Genomic DNA, 17254 nt, shown 5'->3' with positions numbered 1-17254 from the left:
TCCAAAGGATATCACCAAACATAATCCAAAAGATGAATAAGTTTATGTAAAAAAAAAATATAAGATGAGTTAACAGGTCAATTTTCTGTAACCAAAAATGTCTCCGAGGATGAAAATTCCAGAAGGATGACATTCGAAAACCTTAATCCACATACATGAAATACCATAAATTACATTCCAAATTATTAATGGGCTACTGCGAAAAAAGTAAGAGGAATTCCAAGAACCAGTTCCTAGTACAGGTAGATAAATATTTTTTCCTGACTCCCAATCGCGGTGAAAATCAAAATTCCAAACAACTTTATACACGAACAAGAGGCCAACGGGCCTTATAGGTCACCTGAGCACCATGTAACAACTTTCCAACAATTTAATTTGGTTCATGTTTTAAACCAGAGGCAATAAAATTCAAAATTTTGAAAGAGGCATCATTGCTTATCATAACTATACACTTAGCACGCTTTCTCTGGTTATTTAATACCTAGAGGTAGATGCTGATCAGAGTAACAAAGAGAAAATGCATTTCCACACTTTGTCTATATAACCAGTTGTGCACCCCATCCCACAAGAACCACTGACCCTGGGGCCACATATTTCAAAATTTTGGAAATCTTCTCATAAATTTTATTTCATCATAAATGGTTGATTAATACCAAAAGAGCAGATTTCAAAGCATTAATTTATTTTCATACTATGTACCCCCCCCCCCCCCCCCATATCATACCCCTGACCCAGGAGCCCTGAAATTGACCATTTTGGAAGAGACACCTTTCTTCATATTATGTACTTAGATCATTGGAATAATACTCAGGGGCAAAGAAAAAGATTTTCAAGGAATTCATGTATTTTCACTATATAATCATTGGAACCCCTCCCTAACACCAGAACCCCTGACCCAGGGGCCATGAAATTCACAAATTTGGATGAGGGACCCTTCCTCATTATACCTATGTACATAGTTCATTGGTTTAATACCCAGGAGCAGAGAAGTCTTTTAAAGAACTTGTGCATTTTCACTATATAATCAATAGAACCCCGCCCTAGCACCAGAACCCCTGACCCTGGGGCCATGAAATTCACAATTTTGGAATAGGCAGCCTTATTCCACATAACTATGTACTTGGTTACTTTATTTCATACCCAGGAGCAGAGAAGAAGCAGAAAAGATTTTCAAAGAACTAATGCAATTTACTATATAATCTACCGGTATTTAGCCCTGCCCTAGTATTAGAACCCCTGATGCTGGGGCCATGAAATTCACAATTTTGGAAGACTTAGAGGCAGCCTTATTCAGCATAACTAAGTACTTGGTTAGTTTATTTAATGCCAAGGAGCAGAAAAAAAAGATTTTCAGATTTTCAAAATTTATGCAATTTCACCATATAATCTATAAAGCCCCGCCTTAGCACTAGAACCCCTGACCCTGGGGCCATGTATTTCATAGTTTTGGTAGAAGACTCAATGTTGATTACAATCTTCCAACAGTTTGACTGCTTGAAGTCCAGGAATAAAGAAAAAGATTTTAAAGATTGCATTAATTATAGTGGTTTTGGCCCCACCCCTCATGGCCCCAGGGGGGCAGGGACTATGAAATTCACAATTTTTCCCCCTTCACCCATAAATGTTTTATGCCAACATTGGTTGAAATTGGTTGAGTGGTTGCAGAGAAGAAGCTGAAAAAATTCAAATGTTAACGCACTATAGGTCACCTGAGTTGACCTAAAATGATACTATAAGAGGAATTCAGGGTATACGTTTTATCGTTAGAAAACATAGTTTTCGACCCCAAGTCGTCCCCTGGGGTGAAGAATGAGATTCAAAGACCTAGCTTAGTGCTCATCTACAAGACACATTTTCAAAATATGAATTGGATACTGCAAAAAATGTGAAAGGAGTTCAGGGAACTTAGGTGCGATCTTTGTAAAAACGAAACAAAACGATTTTTGACTCTGATCACCCCTCTCCCACTGTGAAAATTGAAATTTCAAGGTGACACGCCTAATCACTTTCCATACTCCGCTAACTGCAAAAATGTATTGTTTTAACACGGTATATAAAATCCAAATTTTATAGAGTACCTAATTCACAATCACAGTCATTTTTGTTTTACGCTTTTGGAGAAAATGCACAAGCAAAGAACTATATGCGGTATATTGCATATATTTCCCCCCACAAAAGTCAAATTTTAAAAAATTCCTGAAATGTGCTGAATTCAATAAATTGTATGAGAAATATAAATTAACAGAAAATATTATAGTGTCAAAGCAGTGTATTCACAATTTTTGTTTTTATGACGGCACAAACTAGTCCGATTTTATATCCTTTTTCAGAAAGAGGACAAAATGGACAAAATTTCAACAATTCTAGCTTTAAAATTTATAGAGCGCAAGTTTGTTCAGGAACAATATTGACATATTTCATTGATATTATCATTCTACACATTATATCAAAATATTTCCTGAACACACATGCGCTCGGTTACTTTTACTCAAAATATCGACGAAATATGTACATTTTTCAGTAAAATTTAAAAAAAACCTGAAATTTACGTCATGTTTGTGACGTCATTACTAACATATGGCGTCATTACTTATGAAAATATTCAGTGCTTTGAAGTCAGCATAACCTCCCCTGTTTAAGAACTTAATTAAATATATCTCCATCAAAGTTTGATTTGGGGGGCAAATATTGGTTATTACCGAATAAAGTTCTTTTTTGTAACCATTCTCTTTTCCGACAGTTTAATCTACAATGCCATACGTAACAGATATATCAAGCAAATTCAAAGAATTGTTTCCCCCCTCCCCCGCTTTTGGTGTCTTTGTGGGTGAGATGTCTAGGGTGCACAACTGTGTATAAAGTGAGAAACATTTTCTCTCTATTACTCTGATCTACCTCTGGGAATATTTTATCCACCTCCCAACCATTTATGGTTGTCTCTACAGGCAATAAACTCGCTTGAAGTGAATTTTCAGCAATCTATCGAAAAATTTCAATCAAGTGAGTTTATCACTTGTAGAGACGACTATAAAGGGTTGGAAGATGGATAAAATATACAGATTAGTTAAAAAATGTGCCTTGAATTAGGGAGTGAAAGGTAGTTAATTGACCGATGCTGGAAAGTGGAGAAATTCTCCCCAAAAGTGCGCAAAAAATATTGCGCCGTAAATTGCACCTTTTTTGCATTACGGGATCTGTAGCGTTATGGTCAAAGACAAATATATAAAACCATAATGCTACAGATCTGCAGCTATTTTGGTCCCACCCCTCAGGACCAAGGGGGCAGGCACCATGAAATTCAAAATTTTTGTTCCCCTTCAGCCATAGATGCTTTAGGCCAAAATTGGTTGCGTGGTTGCAGAGAAGAAACTGAAAATGTTCAAATGTAAATACACGACGAACGACGCACATATGAGCAATATCCCCATACATAACTCCACATATGGGGGCGCGGAATGGTGACATCCGGGGGTGCGGAATTCGAAGCGCAATTTGCGATGTTCGTTGACCTGATTAGCTTTCCAACAGTGATTGAGATGAAAATAATCCTAAATTCACTTACGGCGGAACACAGTGATATCCCAGCTTACTGTTACTTGTTTCCCAGCTCGGGACTCGTCCTAGAAATACATGAACACTTCTGCAATATCTGGCAAGAACATGCGGGAACGCAAATTTGACCGTTTCTTTGTGAAAATTGGTGCCTTATAAATCACTCAGCTTCATTTGGCTAATATGAGGGACCTCTACACTCTAATGCTTTGGAGAATTCCACCACAAATAAAGGGGACAGACTTCAATTTAAGTGTGTAGCACTCGGGGGTAAAGATTTTAGTGGAGGCTGGGGGGAAAGAATAAATCTCCAAGTAATGGAAATGAATCGTTTCTACAAAAATTGAATTGATTATATAAGTAATGAATTGCTACAATAAATTTATTGACTCTCTCATAATTTCATAAACCTTTTCCCTGAATAAGTGCACTTTATCGCATATTTAAACTGTTTACTAGACATATATCGAAATATTTAATTTTAGTTGTAACACGTCATTTGATTTGATAAAAGGTTTAATTTATATTGTATCTTGTATCACATAACTTGGCTACGTCACAATGAGCTACGTCAAAAACGTTTATACTCCGCTTGACGTTAATTTTAAAATTTGCTCAGTTTGAAGCCATTTTTGGAGGAAAAAATTTGTCTCTTTGTCTACACTGAAATTATAAGGAATGAAGCTTAATGTAACCTATGTTATACGATACATGTATATACATAACTTGGTCCAAGTTATGTTTTATCGTATATTATAGGTTAAGATAAGCTTCATACCTTAAGTATACTTAAGTATACTTAAGGTATACATATCTTTCTTTTACAGTAACTTGACACTTGAGCAATAGTTTAGAGTAGGGATGTCAACGAGTACCCGGTTAACCGGGTACTAATTCCAAGATAATGGCATCGATATATATTTAAATCGGTACTCGTTATTCGGATGTATATTTTTGAATATTTCTAATCTTATTTATTAATGCATTAAACAATCTGTTTTAAAACGGAAAATACTCATTGCACTTGTACATATAGTAATTAGGGTTTATAACGACTCTCTGATTGACCGTTATCGCCCGCGGCAATGTTTATACAGTAATTATCGAGACCCAAGCACCTATTACCTGGCTTTTCTCATTCGGCTGTCTTCTACCCTTATTTTTTGATTTTATTTAATTATTTGTTTTCACTAAACATCGTTTAAGGTCTGTTATGATTAAGTAAATTAGATAATTTTGTAATAACGAGAAGCTTAAATTCTAGTTATTACGAAAAGAGACTCGTGATATTACACGCGCGACTGTTGATATGGTTGTGTTTAATTACGTGCCAATACATGTACAAATAGTTGAAGACAAAGGCTTAAAAAAACTGATGTCCATCGTTGCACCAAACTACAAAATACCGTCCCGTGATACATTAAAATCTAAGATTTCGTAATTACGAGTACACGAAAATCGTAAATAAGCTCTGTTAAAACTTGGTCAAGTTAAAGTCAAACTGTACGACTTATACATGTATATACATTTTACGTCAAATGCAACAAAGAGTTACATTACAATTACGGTTTAGATTATTTTTTTTTGAACAAAAACACCATGAACCACTTACGATTTTATTTCTTGTGTTTATCTGATAAATAAATTGAACTTAAAAAAAATGTATTAAATTTTTGGGGAAAAAATTTGTCTCATTGTTACAACAGAAATGCATTTACGTGTAAACTTCCTATCAAAGCATGTGGTTTTATTTCTACAAGTATTTTCAATGTTTTACATTCATTAATTTACTTGTTCATATTTATTTACACTTTTACCGGTTACCCGGGTACTTCATACCTTAAATATACGTCCGGTAACCTTTCTATTAAAAATTGACCGATTTGACATCCCTAGTTTAGAGTACATATTTCATATATACTACTTGTTAGTCCATTATTTATACACTGAATTGACGACGGATTTTCCATATCATGACAACGGGCATACGGCGGGTGTGACCGGTCGGCAGGGGATGCTCACTCCTCCATGGTACCTGATCCCACCTCTGATGTTTAGCAGGTCCGTGTTTGCTCTGCTCCTGTATTGTATTGTTTTATGAACTTTTGAACTTGAATTCTGCTCATTATCTCCGTATGTTTCATGTATATAGAATTGATTTAGAATTATAAATACGCGTGTTCATGCAGTGAAGTTAAGTATACTGACTAAAAGGAGATGGGTTAACAAGGCGTTCAGAATGCCCATAGCTTCAGATATATAAAAATCATATTCAATTTGTGAAAATATAATTTAGTGTAAATTTTTCATTATTGAAATTATGATACACAAAACCTTTCTGAGAAAAATTTTCTCGAAAAAAAATTATTCCAGATCTGTTATTGTAATTAAATGGTATTCGTGGGGTTCGAACCCCCTAGCAATAAAAACATTGAGTATCATCACAGGCACTTGAGGGCTGCCCCCACCCCCCCTTTCCATTTTTTCTTTTTAAATCTGGGATTGACACACTTTTTCGAAGTTTTTTTTCATATATTGGTAGTATAATAAGCATTTTTTGATACATGTATTGATAATGTAACCCTTTTGTTTCTATAAGCCTTTTTTAAATATATCGTTTTAGACTGATGCAGTCGAAAATGATGTTACTACACATCTCCTGATGAAAAGTGGAGTGGACTCTTAACTAAATGGACTTGAAGTATTTCTCCGAAAATAATCGAATGTTGTGTCATAGAAATGTATTCTAAAGGATAGTGGGTCTTTGCTCCATGTTTTTGTTAACCAAAAAATGTACATTTTACGCAAATTTCCTTTTAAAAAATGGTAAAAAGGCCCACTGCAATCGAAAAATTGTGTTAAAGTATGAGAAAAGGATCCCTTTTTGCCTCTTAAGTGTACTAGCATGTATGCTATTTTATTGGCAAATAATTTCAATCTTTGTAAGATTTTTGCAAATTGTGGAGATTCTTCAAAAGAGATTAATGATGAAAGGAACTTGTGTTATAATTGAATTTTATTATTTCACCTTCATATTTGTAGCACCATAGGATTAGCTTGCCATATTAGACTAATTTCCGTAGTAGTACAAAGGACAAAGTTCAGATAAACATAGATCTGTTGTGTAAGAAATTGGATAAATAAGTAATTAAAATTAAGTTTCTCAAATTTTTCAACAGTATTTCTCTTGTAGAAGTTGAAAGTACGCGCGGTTTCCCTGTGAAATCTGTGGAAAGACTTACTCAACAAAATCAAACATAAATAACAAACATAAAATGCGTCATTAATCAGAATCTTATTGATCATTGTGGTAAAATCTTTGCTACAAAGCACTATTTGTCGAATCATTTAAAAAAAACGGTTCCAATTTAAATTTATATACCAGGAACTAAAAAATTAAAACAGAGCAGATTTTAAGAATTACGATTGATATACGATGACTAAAAATTATTCCTTCCCCCAGCCTCCACTAAAATCTTTACCCCCGAGTGCCACACACTTAAACTGAAGCCTGTTCCCCTTTATTTGAGGTGGAATTCTCTGAAACATTAGAGTGTGTGGAGCAAAATCATATCTAGAAGTCCCTCACATAAGTCAAATGAAGCTGAGTGATATATAAGGCATCAATTTTCACAAAGAAACGGTCAAATTTGCGTTCCCGCAGGCTCTTGCCAGATATTGCAGAAGTGTTCATGTATTTCTAGGACGAGTCCCGAGCTAGGAAACGAGTAACAGTAAGCTGGGATATCACCGTGTTCCGCCGTAAGTGAATTTTGGATTATTTTCTTCTCAATCACTGTAGGAAAGCTAATCAGGTCAACGAACATTGCAAATTCCGCTTCGAATTCCGCACCCCCGGATGTCACCATTCCGCGCCCCCATATGTGGGGTTATGCTTGGTGAATATGTCACCTGACTTTACTCAGGTGATCTAATAAGGATTATAAATAAGACGTACTTTTTGTGCCACCGTAACCGAAGATTCGGGCTATATAGGTTGTTTTTGTTTTGTCCATCTGTTCGTCAGATTGTCAGCAAATTATATACCTTGCCCATAAAATTTTTTTTGGCTGTCACATTTTACACGTGTATACCTTGTGACAAGATCTTTCTTTGGGTACCAACAAATTTGACCCTGACCTAGTAGTTTGACCCACCTTTTCAAAATTTTACCAAACTTTAACCTTCGCCACAACTTTCGAATAGTTAATTTGACTTTTATGCTTCACGTGCATACCGGGGTATTTCTCGTTAGAAAGCCTTTTCTAGAGTACAACGATTTTTACCTTTTGACTTTGGAGTTTACTACTTCAGAAAAACAAATGGTGCTAGAAATTTCATATTCCACAAATGTATTTGTTTTGAGAGAACCTTCCCTTGAGCACCAACAATCTTGATCTCTTGACATTGGAGTTTGACTTGCATTTGTTAAACGTAGTTGCCCATTTGGCGCACTGGTTAGAGCGTCTGCTCTAGAGTCGCGAAATAAGGAGTTGATCCTTACGTCGCGGGTTCAAATCCCACTGTGGGACGTAGAGACCGGTCCTTCAGATGAGACCGTATAAACCAAGGTCCCGTGTCGCAGTATGTGCTGGCACGAAGAAGATCCCTCCCTGCACAATGGCCCTAAGTGCCGAGTACAGGACAACATTTGTAGCTCTCCACCTGGAAGTGGTCGCGTCTCCATATGAGTGAAAAATACTCTCGAGGGACGTTAAACAACATACAACCAAACAAACAAACAAACCTTTGCCATAAGCTAACATACAAGAGCATCAGCGTTTTACATACACATATTGGGTTGTTTAGTGCACAAAAGATTCGATAAAAGATATCAAATTGCAAAATCTTATGTTGATGTAAGGATACAAAATAATCAATGTGTCCGTTAGACCTTTTTTTTTTAAAATTCTTTCAAGAAAGGGAAGGGGTTAAATAATATCCCTTTTGAATGGAACCTGGCTTCAAAAAACACAAAACAGGTTCAAGGGGTTTTTCAGTCATCTAGCTGGTCGGTAGTCTCACTAGTACTACATGCACATGGAAGTTTTGTTAAAGGAGTTTTCATGGCAACATCCTTTGGTGGCATATTTCTGTTCCCCACTTGTCACATAATTATGTCTACAGTATCTCCTGTTAATGAGACACTGCAATTTTTCATACAAAGTCTCTTCTAACCAAACATGCATAGAATTGAATACTTTAAGTTCTTCTGACAATGACACTTGCAATTTTTACATACAAAAAGTTGTCTAGAAAAATACTGTCTACAGGCATAGTTTTAAGTTTCTACTCGTTTATCAACGTGTGCTACTGACCTATTATTAATCAATCAGACCTCAGTATAACAGTACTGTGTCAAATTCCACTGAAATTGTTATAGATTATCAAATATTCAAGGAAAACTTGTAATCGGTCTAATCTTCTCCTAGAAAATGGCAAATGTACATCGTTACCAGGGTAACACGACGATTTTGAGCATACAAACACGAACAACTCCTTACTTGATATATAGTTTAGAAATGCCGAAAAATTACTCCATGATTAATTCTAATTTTATCGTCTATAGTCATTTTTAACCTCACATTGATAAATGAAGGATGTACATGTATTAGACTGTAAAAATAAGTTTTAGTAGTGGTCACAGGAATTATAACGCAAAATACCTACAAGGAATAAAAAAAAATTATAAAATTCCCTGTCTTGTCAAGGGCAAGATAAAGCTACCACAAACAAAATGGCACAAAACCACACAATGTTTCATGATGTCCTTAAGGAAAAAAGCGGTTTGACCAATAGACATTCCTTAAGTAACACATTGTTAGCTTATTAGGGTTAGTAATATGCATATGTAGAGTGTGCTTATTAAATAACATGAATTGGAGGAAATAAATTCTTGACACTGCAACTCGTGTTAATAGTTAGTGAGGTGAAGGTCGCATTTATTACAAATACCGTTTCATCCTGCAGATCAATCAGAATTTCCTCGCTCAAAGTAACATCAACCAATATTCTTTTAGAAGAACGGGTTGGTTTTTTGTTTCGATTGTTTTTGTTCTGTTTTGTGTTAATCCGTGAGTGGACAAACGGTTTGGTAGGCGAGGATCTTTCTGTAGAGTAATGCGGATAGTCGGGTAGAGTTATCGCAACATTACCCAGTTTTATCTGAAAGTAAACAGCCACAAAAGACAATAAAATGAGTAGTGAACGTCAAATTCGCTGAGAAATCTATATTTTCATTTTCTATAATCGTGCTTTGCACACTTTTTCAATCAAAACAAAAAAAACTTTCGCACATACTATCACAATCTATATCTGAGAAGCGCACCCCTGCACATCAAATACACGATAATCACGGCATTCACCCTTATAACGCTGACCTCACGTGGAAAGAAAACACAGTACGTCTCGGTGAACTGCTCAGAGTACCTTTACCCAAGGTTCTTTCCATAAATAACTATTTCTTCAATATGATTAATTCTCTAAATGCATATCTTAGACATAATGCATGTCAAAAACTATCTATTTCAACGCCATTTTGACGTTATGTAACGTTTAGTAGCACATTTCTGACGTTACACCCATACAAAATTCATTCGAAAAACGATATTTTTCATATGACATATGTAATTATGTTAATGGTAATCTTACAACTTAACAAGAAAGGTTTATGATAAGCGTGATGACTTTAACTTTGCAATCGTCAACTTCCATTACTTACGCATCAAAATACCTTCATCATTTGCATACGAGGTTTTTATCTCTCACTTGATTTGATACGGAAGAGCATGTACTACAGAATGTACGTAGGAAAAATGTCTAAAACGAGGTCAATTATTGACAAACAAGTTGATGAAAGAAGTATATCAGCAGTCTCGTTTAAAGTCACCATTTCTCAAGTCCTATTGTCAATACAATGACCTTGTGACAGCAAATAGAATTTATCATTAAGTCAAATGCTGACTGACGTTTTTCATACTAATTGTTAGGCCATTATTTACATGCTGAATTGTCGATGGATTTTCCCGTTATTTTCCGATCATGACAAGGAGCACACGGCGGGTGTGACCGGTCGGCCGGGGATGCTAACTCCTCCATTGTTTCTGATCCAACCTTTTATGTATAGGAGGTCCATGTTTGCTTTGCTATAAGTTTATATTGTAAATCGACTTTTGAACTTGAATAAATCATACTGTTCGTCATCTCCATATATTTCATGTACTTGTTCGTAGACGCCGTAATTTTCCTTATTAACACGGAAGTGATGTGACAGCTTCCAAGGTGACTCTTCAGTCGCCCTCACACGAGAGGAAGTTCCCCCTGAGACACGGACGTTGATTTCTTCATTACTGAGACAGTGATCAAATCGATCACGAAGACAATCAACAAGGCTTCTCAAGAAAAAGAAACTCGTCGCTCGGCGGAAATCTCACTCCCATGCATTATGCATGAGTTGCAGATATCGAATAACGAAGTCTATGTACCGTTATTTGATTACAACACCATCTAGTGTTTATTAACAGTGCCCCTCCCCTCATTTCACACTCTTTTTTACTGATGGGTAAAAAAAAAGTCTAGATGAAATATTTTGTTCGAGTAATTTGTCAAGTAGAGGTTCTTTCTTAACCAGGAAAACGATTAATTTCGCTTCTTGACAAGCTGTTTTTTTTTTTTAAAGAATAATAGTAGCTTATATCCTAAAGTAAAATATTAGATGCTTAAATGATTCAAAATGAAAGAAATAATACCTTCATGTAACAATTTCAATAAGAGTACCATGGAGTACACTTTTCTATCATAGTCAAAAAGTCTCAAATACCATGATTCATTACTGTTACAGTTGTGCAAAAATGTCAGTTTTCGTAATTTTGTTGAAACTCTTTTTATCTCATAAATTATTTCTTGTCGCAAGACACATATCTTCGGATTCTCCCACAATATCCTTAAAATCGTTTTCATTTTTTAATGAATATAACTGAAACCTTTATTATAAGCCTTACTGAAATTTGTTTTTCCTTCTTCATCCTAGGTAGATACATGTACAACGAGTGATATTTGTTTTCAAAGACTTCTGGCTTTTTTAGAGTTTTTTTTTTTTGGTTCTGCTTGTCGATTACAGTATCATAAAGCGCACTAATATACAGCCACTACACAGGATTTTTCATGTGATTTTACACATTTTATTGCAATGGACATGTCATTAAACGTGACATCACTTTTTTTTATTTGTACCAACAGAATGTAAATTTTTGCAATGACAGTATTTCAAATTCGTCTCTGTTCTTCCATTTTCCCCTTGGGAACTTATTGAATTTCGCAAATCTGACGTCAAATAGTATCAAACCAGTATACCTGTCAAGCACAAGCTTAATATACTAAATTTTCACAGAATAATAAGATACGTCTTAGGTTATGCATTCAACAAAATTCACCTCAACTAAAAAGACACAACTTGCATTTCTTACACAGGCCATCATCAAGCAAACGCCAGACCACTGAAATTTATTTAATAAAGTGCTAACATTTTACTGATTCAAACATTAAAAACAATATGGGTATAATTACCAGCAATTGTTGGATATAAATTTAAGTGGTCAAAGGATGTACTCAATATTACGAAGTTGATCTGCGAATTCTTTTCCGAATTATATTTATTAAGAATATACAGCTTTGTGTTCAGTTGCCTTTTAAAATTGTTTTGCTTAAATACCGGTAAAGAAAATAATGACAAAATCAATTTAGCCCCTCTTTTTAAGTTCCTTTGTGGCAACTTTTAAATCTAAATGCCGTTACATGTACCCCCCCCCCTTCCCAATGCCGCAGTAACAAAAAAATTGAAGAACCAAATACCTTCATGTGCGCGCTTACTGTTTGCGTTTCTGCCACATAATTTGACGCAACTGATGCCTCCTTTTCGCGGTGGTCCTTTCGTTTGAGTTTTCCGGGAGAAATGGGACGGGAAATTGACGTCACTTCCGTGCTGTCTGTTTTGACTATGTGGGTATGATATGTAGCAGAATATGAACCTCGAGGTGAGTTAGATTCATCAGAATCACGACAATATACAACACCAGTTTGGTTCACATGGATGCTTGGCGTGCATCCCATCACGACCGCGCCTCCTTATATGTCTCAAGCTTCCCTTCAACCAAGATAATGATGTCTCCTTAAAAATATACTGTTGGTGCTAGGAACAAGCTAATTATATCAAATAAAGCACAGCTAATTTTCGATTTTTAAATTTTTCGAGAAAAATATCTCATAAAAAAGAATTTATCTTCAAGCATCACATGCCCGTGGTATAGCATTAAAGTCACAAAAGGCCAAGATATGATTAAGTCAACGATGAAGGATTCACTGTGTCCAAACAACAGAACGGTTCAAATCGATGACAGTTCCAAGTATTGTCACATCATGTAAAACGAGTGCGAAGGATCCCAATAGTGGTAATTGAGCGTTTAAAAAAATACACTGATTTTTTCCTCTGATCGGTTTATAACACATGATTCACTAATTCCAAAGATTCTGCGATGACAGTCCAGGCTGATAAATATTTATTGATAAACTCTCTAAATTTGATAATGGCCGGCATTTGTCCTTCAGGATCGATTAACCGATATGCTGCAATAGTTAGCAAATGCTATCTTGATACTCTGTAGTGACATCAGTCGAATTAAATGCTTCCTCTGTTCAAGAGTATATAAGGTGAACACTAAAGCCTCTGTATGACAATATAATTATGTTCTTTATGTGAGAAAAATTGTAATTATGCAATCTGTTGTCTGCATCTTGGTTCCATGGCTTGCAGCTTTGTACCAGGATCTTACAATAGAGCGGGTATCACCATATGGCCCCCTATTGACGTCATCAATAACTGGTGTTTGTGTGAAGACATATGAGCGAGTTGACAGTTTGGTGGTCGTCTTTACAGGTAGGGCTCACAGTCAAACAAATCCTACAGTTTATCTCAAAATCAATAATCTGCCCTGTGTCTTCACAAGTTGTCAGAAATGTGAAAATATTTCATAATCTATTTTTTTGCTTAGACTTTTCAATGTGTATTACATTCAAACGTCGTTGTTTTTATGCTTGTAGATATAACCTCAGAAGCAAATTAAAGAAAGCTTTTTCGCCTACCTTTTGTTTAAAAATATTATGCATTCAGAGCCCATATTAATTTGTGTATAAAGTATAAAATCAGAACAAACCATATTATAAATAATGCCTTTTCTTGTTTTAGAACGAGCACCACCGATTTCAAAATTTCTGATGAAAACATTTCTAAGTAACTCTACCCCTTCCGTCGCCCGCGTGGCGCAGTTATTGGAACAGTTTTTCTTGAGTCGCAAGGTGTTTTCCTTATGTCGCGGGTTCGATTCCAACGAGGGACCTGGAAACACGTCCTTCGGATAAGTCGGTATAAACTGAGGTATTGTGTTACACAGTAGAAGCTGGCAAGAACAAGATTTGTATGTGAAACACTTTGCCCCGTAAGACAGCTTATGATGAGGGTTATGTTTCTCAAATGCTTGTCAAAGTAAAAGGTCAAAATGGTATTAAAAGTGTTGGTACCCGATGGAAGATTTTGTCTCATGATATACCTATATGTAAATCTGTGAAATAGGAAACCCTAGTACTAACTAGCTCTTCAAAAGTTATGGTCGAATTAATGTTTTAAAAAGGGATCAAACGCTAGGGTCAAGATCATAATATTTATACCCAGGTGTATCTTTCTGTGTGTGAGTGTTTGGGGGTGTTTAGGATGGAATTTCTTTTCTTAACCAAATTTTATTAATACGAGGGTTGTTCGAAAAGTTCGTGGACTTCTGTCATATCTTTTTAATTTGACATCATATGTTATCCAAATTTGGTAGAAATATTTTAACGATAAATTCAAATGATTTGTATTATTTTTTTTAATATGAGGATTTATTTAAAATTTATCCCGATTTTAAAAATGCAAAAATTGGGTCGCGGAGCAGGTCAAAATTTAGTAAGTTACAAACATTACACTAAATAATGTCTAGTAATATTCGCTGTAAAACGGAGCAAAAAACGAAAAACAACCTAGAAATTCAAATTAAGAATTGTTACAACGATTCGTATTTCAAATCATGGCTTTATATTTTGCTTTGTTGAAAAGAAATCAACTTGAGAGGACAGGTAGTCCGTAAATAAAAAAAAAACACAAAAAGGATGACGTTTTAGAACGTCACGGAGCAGCAGATAACGAAGCAATTTTGTGTTTTACACAAGAAAAATCCTGAAAAAACTCTTAAAATGTTGGAGGAATAATTAAGAAATAAAGTATAATATTTTGAGTTTTATTGGGATGTAAAATGGGTTGGTCACGTGACCAAATCCTATAAAGATTTGATCATACAATACTACATTTCCCTTATTTTCCTTCATTGTAGTAAAATACAATACTACAATTCCCTTACATTTCCTTCACTGTAGTAAAGGGGGGGGGGCAACCAGCATATCAATTAACATTTTCAAAAGTACGAGGGTTGTCCCGTAAAATCGTGGACAAAGCGTTTTTCTCGAAAAGTAACGGGCGCACTAAGCTGAAAATTTCAGTAAATGATTATTTATCATATTTAAGTGCATGATAATTGTTTTGATAAAATATAGGCAAAAATAAAGATTTTATTATGCTTGAATGTGCACAAGATATTGTCCTACGGTGCACGGTAAAAAAACCAAGGTTTTATTAAAGAATACACATGTTTGAATTCAAAATAAAAGTTTTAAATACATAAGATTTGGATTAAAATTATCGTAATTCTATTCCACAATCAATTTTGTAGTCTTTATAAAAATTTTAAGGAATTTGCTTAATTTTGGCAGTTTCTCGAACATTCGAAATAGGAAAGTGGTAAACACAACACACGAAAAATGGCGACGTTTTATGACGTTACGGCGCACCGGAGAACAGTTCAGTTTTATTTCGATGTTGTAATGACACCTTTAGAGACTTGAAATGACCATAGAAGAAAAAAGATTATAAAAATATCACCATATCTTAAGTATACAAATGAAATAGGAGTTTTCTTAGCGAATTTTTTTTTTGATCGAGTCCCTGGGGAGTACAAAACATACGGACAAACTCCTAATGTAATAGCAAAAGACGCTGTCACAGTAGACCGCCGATATGAGATTTTCTATTAGTTGAATGATGGTGAGAATATTGTCCGTAACTAACTAATAAATCTTCAGAAGATCGCATGAGGGTGCCAATTGGTTCTTCGACTTTTTATGGAGACTAAAGAATGTGTATCAATGAAATTCCTAAATTTAAGTCGGACTCATCCAACTTCATTTTCAGCAAAGATAAAACGTGACGCTGTTTTAGACACTTTGACGTTATAATCCATGCGCCGTAAGGTGATACAATACATGGCATAAAATCTCATAATTTGTTTATTTATGCATATATTTATCTGAAATTTGCTGTGTATATTAATAAAATATGTACTAAATAATAGTGAAAATTTCAGAACGCAGTGATGTTTATTTTTCACACTAGACAACTTGTCCACGATTTTACGGGATAACCCTCGTAGTAGTTAGGTTAGGAAAAAAAAGGCGGGGGGGGGGGGGGTTGCTACGTGCCTGCAAGCATTTGCAAATGTAAATATAATAAAATATGTCACAAGCAAGTTGTGCATGTGTGGACAAATAGTACAGGCAGTATTTGAGTGAAAGAGACTCTGTGAAGAAACGGTTTAACTGTAAAAATCTGAATAAAAACTTTAATAAAAAGTGGGAACGTCAAGGAAAGACATGAACGCTTCAGAGTTGCTTATCCTGTGAATGAGAGTTAAGTAATAAAAGAAAACTAGAGGTACTGTGAGCGATGAGCTCACTAAATGATACCCCCCGCCTCCCATATGGTTATAACTATATAAAAATTCCATGTTTTCCTATGGCCGGGAAACCCAAAATATGTGTCTGATCAAAAAGTAAAATAGGAGGTGCACAATGGCAATATGTGTTAAAGATTCTGTGAAAGTTTCATCAAATTTCATTCAGTGGTATGAGAGGAGTTGCGGATAAGAGATGGGTACCCCAAAGCGTAACAGACGGACGGACGGACGGGTAAGAGAAGGATAAACCTTAAAATACTTTTCTGTATACCCTCCCGCTTTTCAAGCGGGGGGTATAATTAAAACCTTAACAAAGGAAATTAAACAACTAGAGCAATTCCTAAAAAAATGAAAAAGGATTTAATGAGTGGACATTGGATTATACTGTGAGAAATGTATATAGGGATAGTATCTCGTTACATTGCCGTGAAGTGTGCTCCGCGGGTACAAAACATGTTGATTTCTAAAATGAAGTAAATTGACTTCTGTTAAATCGAATAGAATGAAACTTCACATTTCAACAAAACAAATATTTCTACATATCAAATCGTGCTTATTTTAAATATCTAGTGAAAAATATAACGAAGATTGACATCGTCCACGAACTTTTCGGACACACCTCGTGTGTACATATATATTATGAATATACCATGTTAAAACGAAATGGGACCACAAGTCTTCAAATGAATATTTGCAATAGGTAAAGATTATGTTTGCAAGAAGAGTCCCCCCCTCCAGTGCAGTCTCCTAATCCTACAAGCCTGAGTTGAACTGCGTCACTTCCATATATTTATTTGAAACCGCAGGAGCTTGTTTCATACAGTATGCTA

At 35.3% G+C, this 17254-nt stretch overlaps 1 pseudogene; it reads right to left on the bottom strand.

Annotated features, from left to right (window-relative positions):
- Nucleotides 1-17254, bottom strand: part of LOC134245063 (high affinity cAMP-specific and IBMX-insensitive 3',5'-cyclic phosphodiesterase 8B-like) — a 98881-nt pseudogene that overhangs the window by 51907 nt on the left and 29720 nt on the right.

Source organism: Saccostrea cucullata, unplaced genomic scaffold, assembly GCF_032062105.1.
Source record: "Saccostrea cucullata isolate Sc308-1 unplaced genomic scaffold, CSIRO_AGI_Scuc_v1 ctg494, whole genome shotgun sequence".
In the NCBI taxonomy this organism is placed as follows: domain Eukaryota; kingdom Metazoa; phylum Mollusca; class Bivalvia; order Ostreida; family Ostreidae; genus Saccostrea; species Saccostrea cuccullata.
The sequence above is the reverse complement of the archived record's forward strand: the minus strand, read 5'-3'. Positions and strand labels throughout refer to the sequence as shown.